The sequence below is a fragment of the Corvus kubaryi genome, unplaced genomic scaffold (genome assembly GCF_017639235.1).
Source record: "Corvus kubaryi isolate FWS band 111438036 unplaced genomic scaffold, C.kubaryi_AGA036_p1.0 132, whole genome shotgun sequence".
NCBI lineage: Eukaryota > Metazoa > Chordata > Aves > Passeriformes > Corvidae > Corvus > Corvus kubaryi.
In genome coordinates, this window is record NW_024580666.1 from 10,417,799 (window position 1) to 10,441,749 (window position 23,951).

Sequence of the window (23,951 nt, forward strand, 5' to 3'; positions counted from 1 at the left end):
GGCCGCAACTTCGGGTTCCTGCCCTCCGCCGGCGGCTCCCAGGAGTTGATGGAGAGAGAGATGCGGCGGCGAGCGCCCAGCGACGGGCGCGGGCAGCCAGGCAAACTCGCAGGGATGTCGCTCCGGAGGGGCGGGGAGGGAAGGAAGGAGGGAAGGAGGGGAGGGAGGCGGAGAGGCGACGGGGGGGTTGGCAGAGCTGCCCCCGGCGAACGGGGATGTGCCGATCCTCCGCGCCGAGCTCGGCGGCGGGCGGCTGCCAGTCCCGCCGTGGCTCCCGGCGGCTCTTCCCCGCGGCTGTGGGCGCTGCCCCGCTGCTCCCGGCACCCAGCCCAGCCCCGCTCCCGGCAGCGGATGCCACCCCCGCCTCTGCGCCTCGGCTGCCGGCGGAGCGGGGCTCGGCAGGAGCGCCCGGGGGCAGGGCCGGGGCCGGGGCCGGAGGGGGCCGCGCCTGGCAGCGGCGCAGGCGGGAGAACGCGGTGACCCGGTGCAGCGGGTCCCGGAGCGGGGAGCAGAGGAGGTGCGAGGGGGCTCGTGGAAGAAGAGCTGCCGCTTTGGGTCACCCCCGTGGCCGGCTGAAAGCCACCGCCCCGCCGCGGACCGGCCCCCGCAGCTCCCGGCCGGGGCAGTGTCAGGGACGGGCGCGGTGGTGGCCCGGGGACCGGCCAGCTGTACTGGGCTGGGCTGGGCACGGCAAGGCAGGGCAGTAGGGGCCGCCGCTGCTGTGGGTGACAACTTCGTGAGAGCGGAATAACTCCCTAACAGTGTCCGTGTCCCAGGGACCACGGGGATACGCACCATCTGCTTTGTTTGTGGCCGTCACACTTCTTTATAACTCCATTCCTGCGCTAGCACTTCGTTTTATGCGATGCATTAAAATGGCTCTTATTCAGCTTTAGCTGAAGGCTTCTGAAGTAAAATATAAAGGCGTCATGAGGTGTAAAATCCTCTTCCGCTCATCTCGGTCAGAGTCAGTGGTGCTCTGAAGGGCCAGCAGAAAATACTGGCCTGTGCCCCCCTGGTGCTGTGGTCCGCCCACAAAATCCAAGAGGTATAATACCATTCTCGGGGTTGAATCACAGTTTGGGCTGCCGGTGATGACTTTCAGAGCCTGATTTTGTGATATGATACCAAGCTGTTATTCAGTAGTCGAGTGCAGGAAACAAAAGGGTGTGAGATTTTGGGTGTGTTACCACTTACTGTGTTTATAATCTGTATTTCAAAGGATATAGGTTTTAATTATCTCAATAAGCATAACTTTTTCCCAGTCATGGCCTAAATTCTTTAACTTTTCATTTGCCCCCATACCTAGAAAATCCAGTTGCATATTTAAGTATTGCTTAAGCTACTCAATGTGTAACTATCTTGAAATGAATATATGAATATAGAAAGGCCATACATTATGGATACTGATTCTGTTTCTTTGTGCTACAAAGTGCACCTTAGAAGGATTAAATTATTAAATTATGCATATTTACATCAATGATGAACTGTGCCTGGAACCATCCTAATCTCTCAGATGTGCCCTATAGACTTGGCTTAAAAGGGAAAAATACTTATTATTGCCTGGATCATATCTTCCCATCACAAGAAATTTGCATAATGAACAAAGATCAGCACATAATTCCCTGACCTTGAATCTTTTACAGTTGTGCCTTTTCATGCTACTAGGGAAGTTATTCCAGGAAGAAAGCAAAAGGAAATGTAAAGCAACAATAGAGGCCACATTCCCCTTTAAGTCTGAAGAAACTGAGTGGAACACGCTACAAATGAAAACCTCCCAAGTCTTTCCTTCTATTCTCATTGTACCCATTACATTTTTTCCCCAAGGCTGGCCCATTCTGGAACATATTAAAGTCTCAGAGAATGACTTCTCCCATAAATTGTGAGGCAATTCAGAGTGAGCAGAGTATGTATAGGACTTATGTTAGGTTAAAAGCAAGAGTAAAGCTCTCCCAAGAGCCTTTCTCACTCCCTGGGACCTGTGCTGAGATCATTACATATACAGTGTTCAATTGCAATGTGATATTTGTGGAGAAACATGAACATGAATTACTGACTGGACCTGTACATTCACAAATGGTACCATTTCGAAAAACTCTTATTTGTAAGGCAGTGAAAGCATTTGTAAGGCATTTCAGTTTTTCTGTGGCAGCTTTTTCACATTAACAAAGATGCACTGGCAAAATAGTCCAGGCTTATTTTTGCTAAGTAAATTGCAAAGCAGGAGTGTCTTTTAACCATGTATGATTTCAGACAGTTTAGGCTACTTATTTTCTGTTATTTTCAAGTTACTTTGCTCCGAACACAACCCCTCAAAAAAACAACCAACCAACCAAAAAAAAAAAACCTCCGCAAAAAACCCTAACAAAAAAACCCAACAAAACCCAAACTCAGACCAAAATAAAAAAACAATAGTGGTAAAACTAGTACTCATTTATTTTTTCTATTAGTAGTTTTCAGCAGAGACATGTAGTTAATATACTACAACTCAAGAACAAAACCAAAAAGTCAGATACAACTGGTTTCAAGGATAAACAATAAAGTGAAGCAAACTTCAAAGGACCTGGATTAAGGTAATTAGAAATAGTAACTCTGAGTTGTAACCAACTCTTTTGCATGAAATGAGTTTGAATTGTATTGGCAGTCTGCCTTACCTGATTGCATAATGCTGTTTAAGGATGGTCACTAAAATCAGGGTCACTTTCAGAACAACTTTTAATTGTGAAACTATTAAAAGTTACCATTTACATTTTTATTTTTAGGGACACTGACCATTAGGCAACAAATTGCATTATGTTATTACACTTTCAAATATTCTTCATGACTATGAATAGCTGAAAAGCAAGGCTTATGGGCTATCAGCAAGAAAAAGATACTGTAACAGAGAAATAAGTTTTGAGTCATGAGAAAGTGACCTCAGTGTCATGTCAGTTTCTTAGTGTAAGAAGTCACGGGTCGTTGTTGGTGATATGCTGTGGTGTACTGCTTCAGGGATAGCATTCTGCACTGATACCAAAATCAGCCATCTGAATGATCTTGAAAATGCAAGTAGTGTTATTTTCCTTGAGTACAGGCCAAGTGCCAACAGATGGAAGTGAAGAGTAGAATAGTCAGATGGACTGCAACAAAATACTTGCCAGTGTCAAATAGAATAATAATTCAGAAGTTCATACATGAAGGAGGTGCTGCTGTCAAATATGAGACATTAATCGACATTCACAACAAGAGCCAGATATTTAGGAAGGATTTGGACTGAGATAATTAGGTTCCAGTGGTGGTGAACTCTTGAAACTTCTATGTAACTCCTCAGGCAGCAAAAGTACATAAGTTCCTAAGTTTGAAGTAAAGGTTTTATTTCAGAGGCATCACAAGTTTGGGTGAGAGTTCTTGGCCACTCAGAAATCTTTCCATATTGGCAGGGCTTGGTGCTTATTTCATTACTCAACCTTACTATAGATGGAAAGATAGACTTTTCTGAATCTGTAGCTACTCGAAGACCTAACTCACTGTGAATTCTTGAAACACCCCTCATGCACAGTTCCTTCTTTTACAACAGACAAAGGAAAAAACATTGGAAAATAATGCAGTGGTGATGAGGATCCACTTTAAAGCATTAGTCTGTTGTCAGAAGCACCCACCTTTCACAGAGAAAACATGGGTGAAATGGACTTTTCCCTTTTAAAGGGAACAATCTCGCAACTCTCAAATGACCTTATCTCTTGTCTGTTTCAGCAAACAGCATCTTTTTATTTCAAACTAGGGGTACCCTATGAAATCATGTTACCTTTCATTAATGTAATCTCACATAGAAACTTGCACACATAAATAAATTCTGTTAGAGGGAAGGAGTTAGGCCCTTTGCCACCCAAGAATAGCTCACATGTTTTACAATAAACAGGTATTGGAACAAAGTGTGTACCACATTCTCAGAGAAAGGAACGTTCCTTCCAATTGTGTCTCCTGCTCTATGACATTTCTTTTTGCAATGTCCAGGTCCATTTCCTCTTTGTATAACCCCACCTGACAGGAACACACACAAACTCCACATTGTTAGCTAGTCAACTAGTTTTAGAGGGAGAAATCTGATGTTACCTATGAACATGTGACACATATAGGGGGTGAAAGATAAAGTCGATAAATAATTGATATCAAAGTATCTGTCTTTTGGGGATCGAGTGATTTCAGGGGAAGTAGAGTACACAGAAAAGAGCATGTGGTTATACTTTTATTTTTGTAATATATTAGTATTTTATTTAAATTGCTTTTTTTTCATTTAGGAATGGCAACTAGCTAAAAGCAACAGCAACAAAACACAAAAAATGCAGGCAAGAATATCCTGGCTTTATTAAAACTGAAAATTAACATGATTATCACACTGTGGAAACAAAGTGTAAAAGGCAGTGATGTGTTTTTCCATATTGCAAAGACTCTTGTTAGTCCAGTTCTCCATCCCTGCATGACTGGAGAGGCTGAGAAGTGCCCGGTGTCACTGTCAGTGGAGAGAGGTAGGCTGGAGCAGCTGCCAAAAGCTGTGATGCTGTGCTCCTCCTCTGTCCCAGCTGTGTGCTCCTGCCAGCCCCTTTGTGTCCGAGCGGTAGGCAGTCTCTTTGCTACAGAATTGGTACTGCAGACTCAACAGGGCAGCACAGTTTTCGGTCAGCTTAAGTAGACACTAAACTGCCCCTTAAAAATTTCACCTGCATACAGGGGTAATTTTAAATCCATTTGTGAGTACCTCAGATGCTGCATATGAAGCAAATGGGACTATTTTTACTTTATTAGCATTTTAATCAAACAATCTTCAGTGGAAGTGGTTTAAAAGCATCAGGGGTGATTCTGTGTACAGTAGTGGGATCTCAGGAAGGTTCTCAGCAGTTGGTCAGAGCAGCACAATGCCAAATTCTTAAGGTATCAAATTCACTGTAATAACATCTGTGCACATCTACATGGAAGCAAATTTTTCACTATGAAAACTCATTAGCAGGTGGAGAAAGAAAATGAATGCTACAAATGTTGTATTTATGGAAGCATTTAAGTATTCAAGACTTGCTGATTGTGTTTTTCAACCTGCTAGATGTTGACATATTAAACACAGTATGTTGGTAAATTATTCATGACATAAAACTCAAAGAGTGGAAGAGGAGTCCTTTTCCTTGACCCAGTGTCTTGTCAGATCTATTAAATTCTTGACATTTAACTCTCCACTGCCAAAGAAAACCCAGAAAAACAGACCAGAATAAAAACTCAACATTAAGTTTATCAGGCATTAAGTTTTGAACTACAGTGTGGTACAGTTGCCAGACATATGCATGATCAAATATATGCTACAATTTGGACCAGAGAAGAACTTAACATTAGAATCTTGTGAGGTAGATAAGCTTTATATAATATTGCTGTAAACAGGATTTTACCCTTGGACCGCAGGTAAAGGTCTCACATGAAGAATCAATGCACGGAGGCATACGTATCCATTGATTTTGGTATCAAAGTAACAAATACTGGTAACAAATCCCATTTTTTTCGTCCATTTCAGCAGAGATATCTCAGCTGTAGTTTTGCAATCCTAATATAAGCCCCATTGATGATGTGTATGCCTTTCTACTGACTTCATAAGCTCTGTATTTGGGCCTGAATCCCAGTACCTCGTCACTGAGGTCCTTTCACCAGCAGTTATTAATATAGTACTCTTACTTGCTAGCAACCATAAATTAGAATTATCCCAAAGATATTTTTAAATATATTGTCCAGCCCATAAGGAATATATATAAAAAATGTCCTTACTGGGCAAGCAGAACCTACAGAGGCAGCAATTAAATCATAAGACTGAAAACAAAAACTCTTATGATCTACACTGTTGTCTCCAAATTATGTGATTAAGGAGATACTAAATTATATGTTACAGTGAAAAGGTACAACTACAAATCTTAACTAAGCATATTTTTTTTAGTTCCATTCATTATACTAATGTACAGGCTTATATTTAGTGGCTTTAGAAGCATTAGAAAACAGGAAAGCTACAAATTACAACCCATATGGGTATGCTCAGGTTGGCAGCAGTGATTAATAATATCTCCTGGGTTTGTTTTTTTTTTAATTTAAACAATATTTAAGACAGATATTACAGTGATTTATGTCACAAAGAATTCAAACTGTATTTACTTGAACAAAGCATACTACGTTATAAGGAATGTTGGACAAATTAACATGTATTAGTTCAGTCATTATCACAGGGAAGCAGGCAAGTTCTCAGGTTAAAATGGAATATCTTGGTTTGCAGCACAGCACCCTGAATTCCAATTATACTTAACCCATTCTGCCTAAATATCCTAAGTGATTTTATGTCAATGAAGGCCATGTTCATTCACCTCAGTGGGATATCTTACTTTGCACAGCCCTACTAGATTTAATAAAATGACTATGGAGTACTACTTAATGGAAAAGTGTGGTTCTACAAGAATTTTAACATTGATGAGGTGATCTGCCACTCTTGTCAGATCTGGTTGACTATTCCCATCTCCCCCTTTTCCAAGGATTAGATAGCTGCAATGAACCAGGTAAGGGGACTGATTTTGCAAAAATCTTACCTGAAAAAATAACTATTAGTTTTCAGCTAGAAAATCTCCCTCAGTTTAGTTCACCTGGCATAGGCCATAATATATCTGAAGGTAGGGAGTAGTACACATTTTTGGAGACTACTTTAAGGTAAAGAATTTTGTAACTTAAAAAATTCTTCCACTCTTAATTCTGATGTTTTACTTTGTAGGAGGAGAGGTCTAGAATGCCAACTACTTTTAATCATCCAAGGGAACCTGAAAAATTTGAGTGTCAGTTAAATAAAAATGTTGAAAATATAGACTATCAAATCTTTCAAGTAAGAGCTCATTGTTGCAAATACTTTTCTATGTTATTGTAAAAAAATACATTCTCAAGTACTTAGAGTTACCAGTCAATTTTAATTTTTTTTTTTGCTAAATGTTAAGTAGATTGTCACTGGGCTTCTTTGAGTCATGTAAGAAAAGTGGTGCAGAAATACTAACATCATAACAATATACCAGTAGATATACCAGTTACTTAGGCTGGATTATAGACAGCACAGTGACTCTCACAACCTAGAAAACAGGGTTTGCATTAAATTCCTTTGGATTTCACCCAGATCATTCAAAGACTAAATTTTGGGAAGTTTCCACTTTTATTGCCATTTTCCCTGCTAATATAATTTGGCCTGTAGGTTTCTTTTACAGTATCATTTCCATCTGTTATTTTGAGTAGCTTTGTTATAATTTTTTTTTTTTTTAAACTTGTAAATGCTGCCAGAAAGACCGATTATGTCTACATAACACTGTGCATCTCTGCACACAGGTGCCCAAGCCAGTTGTAACAAGCTTAGCTAACTGGAATAGATAACATGCTCATATTAATGAAGCTGTTCCTCCTGGGATCTAAGCTGATACATCAAAAATTAGCCTGAATATCACTTCAGGGCAGTGGATGGTTCTTAGCTGATCCATGTTAAAGAGAAGATTCGTATTTAAATTTTGGAGATAAAGTTAGGATGCAAGTTAATCAGTCTTTAGATCCCTACACAGAGAGGTCACACTGGAGGGTTTATATATTAATAGCAAGAGGAAAAAAATGATCAAGTAGCTGAAACCTGAAGCTTGAACTTTAATGATATATAAGTTGTACATTATTAACAGTGTTTGTAATTAAGACTGGAAGAGTTTTTCAAAGTATATGATGGATTAGTTGTAATTTGAAATCTTTAATTAAGATCAGATGTACCTCTCAAAAGATATTGTCAAATTTCATGATAAAAGAACTATCAGGAGAAATTCAAAGGTCTTAAACTTCATGAATTTTTCATCACATCAGACTTTCTTTTACAACATTCATTCATCTAGAAAAGTGGAAAAATACAGTGGACATTTATAAAGGTCATATAAATAGGTTTCCTATAATGGCAATTGAATTGCTTTCTGTTCTGCCAACATAACTGATTTGGGAACCAGCTCGAGACTGCTCAGGAACATTAGACAAAAATTAATTTTGCCACTTCTAAGTGTGGGGAGGCAAGTCTGGCAGTAAAAGAAGACATAGGGAGAAGAAGTAGGGCTAAAATGTAATGGCAGAATTTCATGTCACTCTTACTGCCTCTTTTCTCCTGCCCTGCCTCTGCATAGCAGTAACTCCTAGTCCATACACCCTGATTTTTCTGGCAATATTAGCCAACCAAAGTGTCTTTCCAGACATGTAGCATAGCTACAGGAAGAAAGTAATTAAAGATCTTAAAGAAGATAATTAAACTATGGATATTTCCCTGTCCTTTCCAGTTTTACTGCCTAGGCCTCTACTTCCAATGCCTGAAGCTGGCCCTGACAATACTAGTGATTCATTCATCTGTCTTGGGCTCATTCAGAATCCCACCTTAGTAACCATTACAAGGGCATCCATAACAATCTGCAGTACAACTTCTACAATTCATTTGTTGCATAAAGACTTTGCTTCTTTCATGAGGCTTTATGAAGTTACAAACATCTATACAGAGGTGGTGTATGTCAACTGACAAATTTTTTTTTCATATACATAAAATAGATATCCTTGGCACATGTGAACAGTATTATTTTGACTCACAGGAATGAAGTATTTACAGAAAGATAAATGCACTCAAGAGTGCTTTCTAAATAGCACTACTGAAAAGCAGTAAATGTAAGAACAAAAAATGTTCATCCATTTAACATGAGATACTTGCCATCAAAAATGCGTCAAAGAAAAATTCAGCAGGTAGCATATTTATAGCATTTTTTCATTTCCAGAAGACATGGCAGTTGATAGATTTCATTTCTATCTAATTGTCAACAAACATGGAGCCTTCAGTTTTAAATATTTTTCCCCTTTGCTTTTCTATAGCACAAAAATATCTATCTTCAGATCATTTGCAATATATTTACAATCACAAGAGCAGCAAGCAAACAAATACACAGACAAAGCCCATCAAAACCCAATATGAGTTCAATTGCATGTGCTGAACTATGCCTCTCCCACAAACATGGGATTACCTCCAGCAGATAGGAAGGCAGGAAAATATTCCTAATAAGTTCTGTAGCCTTCCTTCTTCCTCACAAATCCACACTGTTTTGCAATATACCCTGAAAACTATGCAAGTTCAGCTATTACAGCCCAGAGCTCATTAGGCTTGTGACAGATACACACTGCTGCTGCCTAGAGTTGCAAAGAAATTACTGAGAATTGTTCAAAATTTTCCTGACACATCTCTGTAGAAGTAAATGATTTATTGATATCACTGATTGGTGGGATCAAAACATCTGAGGCAACGCATGAAATCTTTTGAAACTGTGACAATAACTGAGTAAATTTCTAGTCATCTTAGCACTCATATTCTTCATCCCCTTGGCAATTCACTTGTCAGGAGCAAGGTGCCCAACCTTCTCTTAACCTCTGATTCCTTAGCAACCTAATGAATAAGAAAATAAGAAATTTCAGTCTGCTGCTAAATTAGCGTGAGTGCTTTGAATATAGTAGAAAATAGCGCAAACCTGTTCAAGCAGTTTTTCTATCTTTGTTCTACCACAGAATAAGCCTTTTTTTTAGGCTTCAACACATTAGGTTGCCTGGGAACATCAAAGAAGACCAATTAAATAAAAATACGTGTTATTTCCATAATCAGAACACATATTACTAAAAATATCAAAAATCAAAAGACTTCCCTTCAAAATATAAAGCATAGCACCACAGTCAGAAAAAAAATTAAATTATCAGAAATTACATATTTAATTATGTCAAACATTAAATAATTTTAATATTTCAAAGCAAATTCAGCTCTTGTTTTAAAATGGAAAACTTTCCTCAAACCTTGATGTATTAAAATTCCTTTCTGTGTCTGAAGGCCTGCTCTAAAAAGGGAACAAAAAAAGCAAATAGGAAAGGGTGCTGAGAGGTATGTCTCCTAAGCCATCTATCTTAAAATATGTTAAACAATACACAATAAACACCTCTTTCTCTCCAAGCTGTGGAAGAAGCCTAGGTAAGAAGTCGAGATACAGGTTACTGGTTTAGATATGTGGGTTTTTATGGAGATAAATCCAGTGTCTGGTTCCCAGTCTGGCACTATCTGAAATCAAGAAGAATCTATTGTCTACTTCTCAGACGTGAAATTAACCCCTTGGTCATTAACAGTGAAGCAAATCAATGTCTATTTCAATCCTGTGATATTACTGTTTGAGATGTACAACATCTTTTTAGAAAATATATGTAAAAGATACAAAATGTTTGTAAAGATACAAGCTAGTCTGTAGCAGTGGGATTTCTGTAGCATCAGGGATCTGGTGAAGTAATGCACTGTGCAATATTTTAAAAGGCTTTCTTGACATGCTGCAGCAAATTTATTTTTTAAATGGAATATTAAAAGAAATATCTTGCTATAAAAGTAGTTTGTTTTCATCCTAACAATAACATGAGACTGCCATAAAAAGAAATAAAATTGTGATGATGTGATGTATCACCATTGTCATCATAATTTTCAAACACAGCTTTATTTGGGACTGTGAGATTTGCTAAGTACCCTTCAGTGACAGCTCTATAAACCCATATGAGAAAGAGACAAGAAAAAGAGGAGGTAAAAATGTTGGAAAGAGTTCCTTAATTAATAAAAAATGCTGAATTGTAGGAGAGTCTACAGTAAGAATCAGTTATAACATATACAAACAAAGCTGTATGCAGTTAAATTTATCATTTGATTGCCTAAATATAGGACACTTTTGTTCACAAGAGTGTAGGTAGCAAATTTCCATTAGCCATGGATTTTGTTTGACTGAAATTGAGGAGCAAGGGTAAATCCTAGTTCTCTCAATATATGTGAGGAAAAAAAACCCCTAAACCACCAAATCAAAAATAAAATATCGGCAGGTTTCTCTGGTTTTCAAGTTGAGTACCACTGAGTGAAAGGAAATTAAGGTAGCATATTCTTCTGAAACAGGAAGGATCTGAATGTCAAATACTCAACAAAATATTAATTACATTGGCTTGTCCAATCAGCTCTCTGAAGAGCACTTATATATTTATTATTCTGAAATTTCAACCAAAGGGCAGAAGCAGAGTTTACTATAATGTTCCAAAAGTGAATTGCAATGGCTTTCCTGAAGCAGAGCTTGTTTCCACTTATCCCCACTTATGTGGAGGCCTTGGTATCACTGGAGCTTTGTCTTAGTAAGCATTTATTAACTACACTGCAGTTTTATAGTGGACTTTGAAGCATTCTAATTTAACAAAGAAATTAATCAAATTCAGTCTGTTATTGAAATAATGAGTGAATTTCCAGAGGATTTGTAATGTGTGGAGGTAAGGGCACAAAGCCAAGTTCCAGTCTTCCTGAAGATGGATACTGCTGAGAGATAGACTTTCTCTAGCGTCTATAGCAAACCCACCAACAAATATTGAAGAAATCTGCAGCAATTTTATCATTATTTTTGCACACAATTGCTTTCTGGAAAGATATGTCTAAATATGTACATCAAATCTTTCCCCCTACATTTTGCTTTAGAATCAAATGTGCCCTGCTCTTCCAAAATGGCGTTTGAAGTATCCCAGATAAGATGCGGTCATACATCAAAATGAAGAGACTATAATAATCACTTTCAAGTAAAAAAAATCAACCATAAAAGAGTAGTCCCTATATATATATATATTTAAATTACCTCACCAAAATATAAACTACTACACACAGATTTTCGTACTTATTCCTGCCATGTGGTTTCTTTGTCAAACTCATTACTGTACTATTTTCTTAGAAATTTACCAGTCTTGTTTATAGATTTGGTAATAGATGTCTGAAATGTTCTCCATAATGCTGGACTCTTGAGAGAGGGTACCTCAGAGCTGTCAATCTAAAGGTTAGGATCTGCATACACACAACAATAAGCACAAGAGCAAAACGATAGCATTAACAAGCATAAGGAAAAAGGCATGAGATGCTGACAAAATGTTCAATTTTAAAATTAATGTATTTTAAGGTTTCCTCTTGCATGGAATGGATTTGTTCTTTCCTTCCCCCTCTACCCCCAGCACTAGAGAGAAAAAACGTGCTGTGGCATGGTGTGGAGAGAAAGTAGTTTTTATTCCAATTTCATAGCTCTTACCTAACCCTCTTGTCTTCTATTCCTCAAGGGTCCTTTTTTCCAACATCATAACATCTGCTTTATGTTTCTTAACCTTGCACTCTCCCACTTTCCCTCTTTCCCTCCAGGCTATTCACTTATTTCCATCCACTTCCTCCTCCTCAGCAGGACATCGGCAGGGGGAAGTGCAGGTTAAGCAGAAGACAGAAGCTCTGTGTTTGTAGTCTTGATTTTTATTTGGCATTCCAGACAAACTTCTGCCTTCCCTCCTCTTAGTACAGAAGTTAAGTGCTATGCAGTTTCAACTTAATATATGAAAAATCCATTTTTTGGCAATAGTTCTTTTGCTCTTGTGTTTCCCCTGACCGCTGTAAGCTTAGTCCGACCTTTTAATTCCCATGTGAAATGACACAATCTTTAAACTAGACAGGGAGCACCGTCTCAGCCCTGGTGAACTCCTTTTCTTTGCTCAAAAGAAAGGAAATGCTAGAATTTTTTAATGGACATTTTAGCCTCGACTTTTTTTTTTTTTTAAAGAAAATACGCTATTTTAGCTTAAAATTCACGCAAAATACTCAGCCTGAGGCAGACACCTCCCATAGACATCTTTCAGTGCTGAAGTTTAAGTTCAGTGATTATGAAAAAGTACAGCTAGAGTTTTATAGAAACTGGAACCTCACAATAATTAAATACAATGGAGATATAACTGTTTTTTTAGTGTAATGAATTAATTTGGACTTTTCTCCACAATTCTTTTTCCACAGATTAAATTGCATATTACTTCAGGGTCTTCCAACTTCAATAGCTATAGGGATAAAGCCAGGACCTGATTGATTTTTTGCTTGGCTTTTTTGCTTTTTAAGATGTGGGTGCAAGACTATAAAAACTTGTCAGTTGTCTACAAACAAAATGCAGATTTACAGCAGTCATTGCAAGAAACTAATTTTCTTTCACAAGAGAAAAAAAAACACCAAAAAAAATCCAACAAAAAAAAAACCAAAACCAAACCAAACCAAACAAACAAACAAAACAAAACAAAACAAAACAAAAAACGACAACAAAGTTTTCCCAACCAGTTACAGACCAACTTTTGCTCATTGTAAGGTGATTGCTTTCTACCTCACATCATCTAATGGGAGAATAAGTAATTTATTTCAGACTGTTGTGAAGGTTATAAGTGTTAGTGACAATAACTATGTTCTAGTGTACTTGATAAGCATTATCAAGTTTCTATCTAATTTTTGCTCCTATAGGTGTAAATAAAAGGAATGTATTTAATAAATTACTTAGTAAACAGGGAGAATAAGGCAGAAAATTGCGTGATAAATCAGATAAAGGCAAAAGTAAACATTAAATTATCCTTCTTCCTTCTCTTCCATTAACATGGCTGAATATTTTTTCCCTTGTTCCAAGGTAAATACGTATCTGACAAAGCAACATTTTCAGAATTTTTGATTGAATTTATAGTCCTAAATGAAAGGAAGATGATAAGTATAAATTAAATTGTTTGCCAATACTTTTTATAGCAAAAACTTCCTTTCTAATAATTTGGGAACTGCTTGGAAAACTTTTTCTTGATATAACAGAAATAATTCATAGCTGAGAATTTATGTCTCAAGCTGTGGTTGATTGATTGGTTCATCAATTGATTTTTAAACAAGAAAGAGGAAGCTTTTACTTAGTACGTAATAGCTGTTAAAATTGGAATAGTCTATGTCAAAATAGTGCAACATATTTATATTTAAATATGCATATTTATACTCTTGGAGGCAGATGGATGCTCAAAATGCAATCTAGTTATTCATCTGAAAGCTGTGAGAATACTGAACCATATATAGAAAAAAACACCCCCACTTTTAAAATACTAACATATTCCTTAGGAATAATAATATTAGTAGGCATCTAGAAATGAAGTGTCTTTGCCCATCCATTGTATAATACAACTTAATTGGTTATGAGTTATCTCATTATTTATATGAGATATAAAGATAAAATTTTCAAAATCTTGCTAATAGGGGCATGAGGAACTCCCTGACTGAAGATGAATGTCTACAACCCTTAATCAGCTTTAGAAATTGCAAGATCAGGTTTATGTTCCACACAAATTTACATTATGACCACTAGCACTACATCATGTTGTCAATGCTGATAGGAAACAAATCTATATGACAGTTCTTGTTGACTGTATATCTCAGTTTCCTTTCTGGAAAAACAGCCTTGCTCCTGCTGTTGCTGTTGAGGAAATAAATGTCCCGGCATCTTAGGAGCACCCTATGTATGTATGTAGTCAGGCAACCAAAGCAGTAGGAGTATTCCCCACTCATACATATGAAAATCATTGGCAATATCCACAACAGCATCCCTAGAAATCCATTCCCAAGTACATACAGGAGGAGGAAGCCTGGGTCTCCAAGGGTCTTTTCCCAGATCAATCATCTTAGCTTTGCCCTTTTCCACTGCCCTTTAGCTTCCTTGTGGCAGAACAGCAAAATTCAATTTTGCCTGCCTGCTGAGAATTCATAGTCTGCTCTGTCTGAGTGCTAAGCACATTCATGAAGAATAGCACCAAAGTATTGAACCAGTGCATAATGAGTCTTTCTAATCATGCCCTTGTCCTTCCTTTCCAATAGTCAACAGTGCTCAGAAGTGTGAAGTGTACAAACACATGAAGACCTTTCCATAATTTATTTGTATTTGCTGTGAATAAAAAAAAAAATAATGTGGCATCTCCCTGGCAAACTTATATTGCCCTCCTTCATTAGTAAAATATTTCCAAAAGGTTAATTAAACAAAAAGAAAACACACTTCAGCATTTAGACACTATATTAATACATTAATTAAGACTTAATGATCAGGGTCTATAGCATTTCTGGGGGATTAATGACCATCTGGGAGAGTTCATAGCCCAAGTCTTTTCCACAAGTCATTTATTCCATCTATTTGTTTATTTTCTAATAAATGATCCAGAGTCAAGGTCATTACTGATAGGTCACTTGTATAAAAATGAATTGTAATAACAACAACCCCCACCTTGTTGTGTTTTTATTATGGAATGTTTATCCAAAGCAAAATATATACTCTATCAATGCTACTTCTTCTGACAGCAAATATTTAAAATGGTAGAAAAGCAATTACATAGATATATTTTTAAATTCATTTTTGTTGTCATATATAGAAGGCTGCACAACTTTTTTGTTCCGGCTCACTCTGAGAAAAAGTGGGAAAAAAAGGTCAAAATTTACTCTTGAATTTTTTGCAGTACACTATCTTGTCTTTTTTATGTGTAGAAATAATTCAAAAAGCTAAAATTCATAAACTGATTAACAAAATTAAGTTACCTGTGAAAACAAACAAGCAAAAATCCATCAACCTATCTCTCCAAATTACCTTTTTCTCGAGTTGGCTGTCATGCAAACACATCCTGTAATATGAAAATCAATTATAGTTCTTGATTGAATGCATGAACATCAAGCTGCAGCCTTTACTGAGAGTTTTGGGGTCACAAAGTCCACTGTCAGGAAGTTATATCGAACAGAAAGGAAGGCAAAGCAGCATTCACTGTCACAAAATTACCAATCTGATAAACATTTGTCAGAGAGACTGTTTCTCACAACAAGTGATCTTGTCAATTTGTAATTTCAGCTTTCTTAGGTAAAAAGCTAACATGATTCTTTTTCCAAAATTTCAGTTCCTATAGTCATCACAAAATTTTGTGGAAATTATTTAGTTTTTGGATCCTGCTTGATGGGTGGGTAGGATCAAGAGACTTGATGTTTCCTTGATAATTGAAAAAAACAGTATGTTTTGGAGGGTTTTATCATACTGGTAGTAAAAAACCTAAATTTGTTTGCAGATATAGAACTCAATATGGCATTCCATCTTAGGAACACCATTTCATAATGCTTTGATGCTTTTCTTTAAATTTAATTTTAATCTTACATAATTCTTAATTACTACATAGAGCTTTACATTCTCTCTTTCCAGAGACTATACTAACTTCCCATTCATTTCTGGAAGTAAATCTATGCAATTGTTTTCCTCTGTAGTTATATGTGGCTCAGGACCTGTCTTTCCCCCTTCTGCCATGTTTTTGAGGCTATGTCTTCATTATGATAGCAGGGATTTCTGGGCTTTCCTGTGGTAGCTGCAAAAGTAGAAGCTTGGAGAAGTAGCAAGATGATGGGATTTGTAAGGCAGCATTTATTTGGTTTGGCATAGGGCCATGGAGGCTTTTTCAACTTTCACAACTGAGCTGTCTGTCTTCACTGACCCTGTGGTGGTCATGATTCGGGAATCTCTGCACCAGGTACTGTTGCCCAATGCAGACTTGGCAATAGCCATTCCTGTTAAGGAAGAAGATTCGATGATATTTAGATTTATATGTAGATTCAGCTGAAAACAATGGGCTCCAAAACGTTCAGATACTTAATATTTGATTAACTATTGTTTAATAATTAACTAATGTTTTAATAATTGATCAGAGGAGATGATCTGAGCAAAAAGAATAACATGTGAACAACAGTGGAAAGTGGGCAATGTCCCTTGACTGTTGTCAGTGTTAGGGCCTATGACAGTGCTTGAATGTGTGCTTATTCTCTTTATTTGTTTTCTTTTGTGTTTCTTGAAAGGCTTTCCATGAATACAAAATAAGCTTCCTTCATATCAATCAGAAAATGTTTTTAAAAATGAGTTGACAGAGCTCAGATCTCCTTGGAGGCTGAACTATTTTGACTTCAGGTATACTAGTAATGAAGCTGGAAATTCAAACACTTCATTAAAATATTGTGGAGTCTCCCACCTTTGCTAGGTTTTTTTCATCTCTGTTTTACACAGAAGCTTTGTCTGCTGTGATTCCAAGTCTCTTTGCAGGCAAGGCTTTGCTTCTGTAAGCTGCTATTATGGTCTGACAAGCCAAGGGAAGCTGTCAGATATTTTACTTTGATGCCATCCAGATCCAGACAGAGGAAGCCTTCAGTACAAACATATCATTATCATTTCCTTGCCGCCCTTTGTCAGTGGTCGGTACCTAAGCTAGTGGAACTACACTAACAGAATCTCATCTGTTTTTCTCTGTTTGTTTTGGTTTTGTTTTGTTTTCTTTTAATTTCCTTTATCCCATAATAGGTGAGAATGAAATATCTATTGACTGTTTCAGTCATAAAATTGCTATTGTTAAAATATTTTACATGTTGGACCTAATGATGAGTCTTCTAAAAGTCAAATATTACTGTATTAATTTTCTCAGACTTGCCCAAATTTTTAGAATATATTTGCAGAAGTTGTATATTCAACTATGATTAGTTTCTGGGCTGAAGACAGACACATTTCCTTCCAATTCCTCAGTACTTTCTGTTTAGTTTTTATCTTGTACTTATAGATGTCCAGTTGTATGCTGAATCCAGATTTTATGAGGAATTATATTTAGGGTCTTATGATATTTTAATGTACACATGTAGTTCAATATATCTTTGTTACTTAAAAGGTCATGTTACATTTTAATTCTTTCCTCAAAACTCTTTGTAAAAAATAAAATGAACAGAAACAACAGTCAGCATTGATAACTTTTCAAATTATGGTCAAATAAATTTTTGAAATCAAAACAATGGAAATTGGCATTTTTCATCCCACTGCTTTGTCTCTTAGGTGTTACAGCCTGCTTTTCAAAAACATACATCTACACTAGATTAGAATAAAATAATAAAAACAAAACCCAAGCAAACAGAAACCCACAAAAAGAAGGTTGAAAGAACATTACTTTAGATGTTTAGTTAAACAGAGACAGGAAATGCAGTTTAGTGTTTGCTTCTGCAGTCTCTATTCAGCCTATATTTGCGGTCTATCTTAGGTACTCTGGTAATTCATAGGTTCCAATAAAAAAGTATTCTACAGAATGATGTCAATAGAAAGTTCCTATTGTACTTGCACCCAAAGAGGCTTACTCAGCCAGTGTAAAGAATGTGACATCCAGTATTTCTGAATTTCAAGTGCTTCCCTTGCAGCCTGAGTTAGAGTGATCCAAGTGTTGCATTGTGAGCTGACATAAACCCATAGGAATCTTCCCCATCTGTCTTTTCTCCACAGAAGGGAAAATCTCTGTTAAGGAAGAAGTGCTGTGCAAAGAGTCAAATGGCCTTTTCCACATCTGCTGATAAGCCTCCCCAGAGAGAGAGGTTACTACTGCTTCCATCACACTGGAAGGAATGGGGAAGGAATTTCCGCCCTAACAAAATCCGTCTGAGTCACTCAGAGCAGCCCCCTGCTGCTTCTGCCTCCTGGAAGGCAGAACCTAAGGGAGTTGCAGCACTTAGAAAACACCTGCCTGTTCCTGAAGCTGGGAGCCAGTTCTGATGTAAATAATATCCTCTGGTATAAATATTGTTCAATTTATTAGTTCCTAAGAAAGAAAGATATGATCAGAAAAATCTCCATCATATCCTATAAGGATAATGCCTTAGGCTTATAGCACAGGCTTTTATCATATGAGATACATGACTGACTACATTGGTTGACATCCAGATACTGCCACAAGAGGAAAGGATTCTGCTTAAGCCATAGGCATTGAGCTGATTCTTTCACAGCATTGTTCCATACCTTCTGGCTCTTCCGAGGATGACATGCTGCTGCAGCTATATTGGTTGGCAAGACAGTCCTGTTTAAAGTGAGTATCTTTTGTTATTTTCATACCAGCCAGAATGTTTGGGATAAGTGTGGGTTAGAGAAAGGCTGTAATACATTTCAGCCATTCACATCACAACAAAAAGCCAAGCAGATCATCTTTAGGTATCCCATTTGGTTTTAGCTGAAATAGAGTGGATTTTCTTCTTAGCAACTGGTGCTGTGTTTTGGATTCAATATGAGAATAATTTTGATAACACACTGATGTTATGGTTGTTACTAAGTAGTGCTCACACTAAATCAAGGATTTTTCAGTGCCACATGCTGTCAGTGAAGAAGTGCACAAGAAGCTGAGAGGGAACATGGCCAGGACAGCTGATCCAAATTGGCCAAAGGGTATTCCACACTACTGAATGTCATGCTCAGTGTATAAAACGGGGCAGATGGCCAAGAGCCACTGATTGCTGCTCAGGGACAGGCTGGGCATCAGTCAGTGGGTGGTAAGCAATGGTATTGTGCTTCACTTGTTTTTGGTTTTGTTTCTTTTTAACTTGAGTTCTATTTCTCTCCCTCTTTTTGTTATATCAATTTTAATTGAAACTATTTCTAGTCATAGGAATAGTATTAATATTATATCTTACTTTATTTCAATTATTAAAATGTTCTCATCTCAAGCCCTGGATTTTACCTTTCTCAGATTCTGCTCCCCATTCCGCCAGTGAATGAGTGCATGTCTCTATGGCACTTAATTGCCAGTTGGAGTTATACCATGACATAGGGAAACTCCTTATTGTATCAAATATAATAGATACACTGAATTTCTCACAAGAAGTCTTTAGATAGTATTTTTATCACCAAAAGTGTTTCTTCCTCACCGAAGGAGTTTTTCTAGCTTCAATTAAGATCTGAGCACTATCGCAACTATCACAAAGAATATCTTGTTTGCCCTTAAAGAACTGTCTTGTCAAAGGTTTTCACTAGGTTATTATTTTAGAGATAGCAATTAAAAATCTTTTGTTTCCTGGTAGAAAAACTGGCATTAAGAAATGCCTTTAGGTCCCATTTATGCTAGGTTTTTTTTAATACATTGGTGTAAATAAAACAGTAAGATTAAAAGTCTTGCAATATAACAGTTCCAAATTATCAACAGCAAGGAAATGCAAAAGGTTTATGCTGTCCTTTAGCCTACAGTTTGCTATCAGTGAATATTTCTAAACTGTGATACGAGCCAAAGTCCCTCATTAGAGAGCTGAAGACATGTAGTTTGCCTTCATGAAAGACATCAACTGCTTGTCTGGGAAAGAAGAGCTCTGACTCTGAAACTGTAGTGTATAAAGGGGAAAAAAATATGAAAAACATCCAGAAAAATAAAATCTGCCTTCTATATGTTTATCTAATGTTTTTGCATTTTCCAAAAATATTTACAATGGGGAAAACTGTGAGTGCTATGTCCTGCAAGATACAATTAAATAAAATAAATAGTAAAGATGATACCTGCAAAATGGAAAGATATACCTAGCTGCAGACAGCTACTGCAGTAGAAACCATTTCAGCTGACAGTGACTGATACCAAAAAATCTGAGCTTGCAAGTTAACTTAAATGTCAATATTTCATATCTTTCTGTGCTACTTCATTAAAAAACAAAAAGGGTATTTTACCAGATGTGTGTAATCACTTGTTGTTGCCTTATTGTTGGGAAGATGGATATTGAGATTTGTAGTAGCTCCTTCTCTCAAATCACTTCAAATCACAAATTCCTCAGAGTGTGAAGAGACTCTATGAAGAGCCCAGACAATGCTGTCATTTAATTCTGGGAAGCAGCCAAGTCTTTGACATTGGTTCTGTATTAATAGAACTCTGTGCTGTGTTGAACATATGCTTCTCAACAGGCAGTATAGTACTGTTTACAGCAAAGACATGGTGCAGTTATTTGCAGAATTTTACTTTTGCCCAGAAGAAAACATATGATCATTCTGTTGTTATCCAAAAGAATTCTGGGGTTCCAGTACTTTAAAAATCAAGCTGTTTAACTGCCCTAGTACAGGGCAGCAGAGTACAGATTGAGAATCTTAATTTTAGGTACTCATTAAAGCCTCCTGACTTCCTTTATTTATCCCATTTACTGAAGGTTTTCAAATGCTTTCTAGAAACTGCGATCCAAAGTTTCTGAAAGAACTTACCAACATATTGTAATGTCTAAGCAGCTCAAAACCCATTCAGCCATTTTAAATATAGTAAGTACACAGAAGCAAAATCTATGTGAAACTTCTGGTTTCATCTATAAACTAGATTTAATTCACCTTAACAAGAAAAATACTGACAATTCTAACTGGCTGCAGTTATGAAATCCATATTCCCAAAGCAGACACTTGACTCCCTAGATATTAGTCATTATATCTAGGGAGACATAATATTAGTATGACTTTTCTCCTCTGCGATCTCTGTAGAAGAGTTTTGTTGTTGCTGTTGTTGCAGGTTTGCTTTTGTTTGCTTGCTTGTTTGTAATTATTTCTTAATTAATATTCTCATTTCAACCTGTGATAGCTGTACCTGCCTTAGAAACAACTGCAGATATTAAAATACATCACAGCACGTAGCCTGCTGTGCACAACCTCTGTGGAGGATTTGGCTTAAATGAATTCTTTCTTTTCTTGATGATAGAAGTGCCTAACTTTGTGATGTGTTTGAGGATGTGATGTGTCACTGAGGATTTAGAAACCTGTTTTGGATTCTGGAATCTTGACTTCCTTTAGCAAGAGGTAGAGAATCCAGCTTTCTTTCAAAATATGGTGAGAGGTCTCTTTTTAGAGGATAAAAGCACTCATTCAAAATGTTCTGAACACTGACTCTAGTTCTTTCCTTTGTCTAAACAGATATGGATCTGCATTTGTACTCTCTAGGGAGAGTATCTAATCAGTAAAGAATGGGGCTCACAAGCCTTTCTGTTCAAGGTGCATGGGGCAATTTTAAGAACGAAGAGGTAAAAGAATACCTAATATAATAGTTGAGAAATTTATACTTGAATAGAGAAACCTGTTTTACCTCTTACTCTGGTGACTGCTAATAGAGAGCATTCTCAGGTACAAATATTTCACACTTTTTTACAGATACGAACCAGAATCTTGCAACAGCTGCTCTTGATTTTGTCTCCTTCCAATGCCCAGTATTAGTGCAATTAACTAATTCTCCTTTATCTTTCAATTCCAACTCACCACCCATAGTTATGCTCCTGCCCACAAAATGAGTGAAAGCTTCTAGGCTTTTCACAATATGCAATGGAGAAGCAGAAACTGACTGACTGAGGGTTTCAAGATCTCTTACATGAATACACACACTGAATACATGAATTTGTGTATTAAAGGGAAATGCACATTACAAGGCTGTTTCTTCCTTATCAGCAAAATAGCTCATGGCTTCATCCTATTCTAGTTACTGGAAGGTATCAGTAAGAGCATATCATCTTCTACATCTAGAAAAAAGAAGAGCTTTTTTAAAGCACTGAACTTTAAATTGCTGAGAGTCTAGTTGGACATCTGCCCAAGGAAACACCTTCTTATCCTGAAACATGAGAACACTACATCAGGAAAATGCTTACTTTAAAGGCCCCATATCAAGCCCGAGGGTGACTATCTCCATTCAAGCCAGGACCTCCTGCCTAAATCCCTGCTGAGTGGTTACAGAAAGTGATTTCAATCAATCAACTTGACTGTGAGTTGATAAATACTCGTAAAAAGGGCTCAACAGCAGCAAACCAAATGCTGTTATTACAATCTTACTGTGCTGACATATGGAAAGTGACCACACAGCTCGTATGAAAAGAAACACCAAACATCTGTGCTATTTTCTGTACATTTGGACACACTGATTGTTACTGGGACAATGCTAATTTCATGTTGTAGAAGTCTACATGCTTGAAATTTCCCAGACATCTGCAAATTTCTCAAAGTCCCTTAAAATACTAAATGTATTAAATTGTGAAAACATACTGTCTCATCAGTCCTCTGTGTGCATATAAGAGATCAAGCAATACAATAGGCAAAATGTCTAGATCATGGGAGCATTCACATAAGGGATTAGGTATTGAGTTACTCGTCACTTTCAGGAACGAGACAATTCTAAACATTCAGGATTTTTGTTACTTCATAAATCTTCATGCAAAAGTATAAACTTTGTTTCAAAAGAGTCAGGGTTAGGAGAATGTTGGACAAGGATTAAAATAATGAAAATCCAGAGTAAAGGGAAATGGGACCTTCAGTCCCAGCTTATGATTTTTGAGGTCTGAGTTCTTTTATCTTCACACAGAGCAATGCCTAAGTTTATTTTCAACTTTAGAAGGTGTTAATATTTTAATCTAATTTCCATTACATTTTCTTATCTACCTGTAGAAATTTCATTTAAAGCTTTTCTTCTCCTACCCAATACAGAATAATGATCACACTAATTAGAAGTGAAAAAATAATTGACTAGTTCCATTTTTTTCTTATCTTTCCATTTAAACCTTTCTCTATAGTGTCTCTGTAGGAAATACACATTGATTTATTATGCCCTATTTTAGTCATCTCTGTTTTTAGTAAGACATCAATAAATTAGCTGTTGGGGAACTCTAGAGAACTTAAAATTCCATTTTTATCAGTTTCAGAATAGCTCCAACAGCCTCTAGACCTTGAAGAACTGCTGATTACTAGGATCATATTAACTCTTATAAAGCTGTAGTAGCTGAACTACTTGTCCATGTGTACTTCTAAAATTAAAAAATAAATTAGCTTCCAATTTCATTTGCAGATTCCCAGGCCATTTATATCTCAGGTGCCTGAGTCTGTGTATAGACTCTTTTTTTTGGAGTTCTTCTTCATGTAGGAATAATTCTGGGAAGAGTTCTGTTTATGGAGAAATCTCAACAGATATTTTGAACACGATCCCACAACGTATGGCAGCCTACATATGAAGTCATACCTCCTTCAGAATTTTAGCATATGTTATGCCTTTAATGCCATGCACCTTCATGCCTTATGTCAGGAAAGATATGTAAAGCTCCTAAGCTTCAAGGGTTTAAAATGTTACCCTTGATAGGGCCATGCACTGTCTCAGACACTGTGAACTGGACAAAAAATCTGAAACCAAAACCAAATGAAAAAAAGTCCCAAACCAAAAAAGCAAAAGCAAGTTAAAGCATCTCTTAGTGAAACAAGAGCACCATGAGTAAG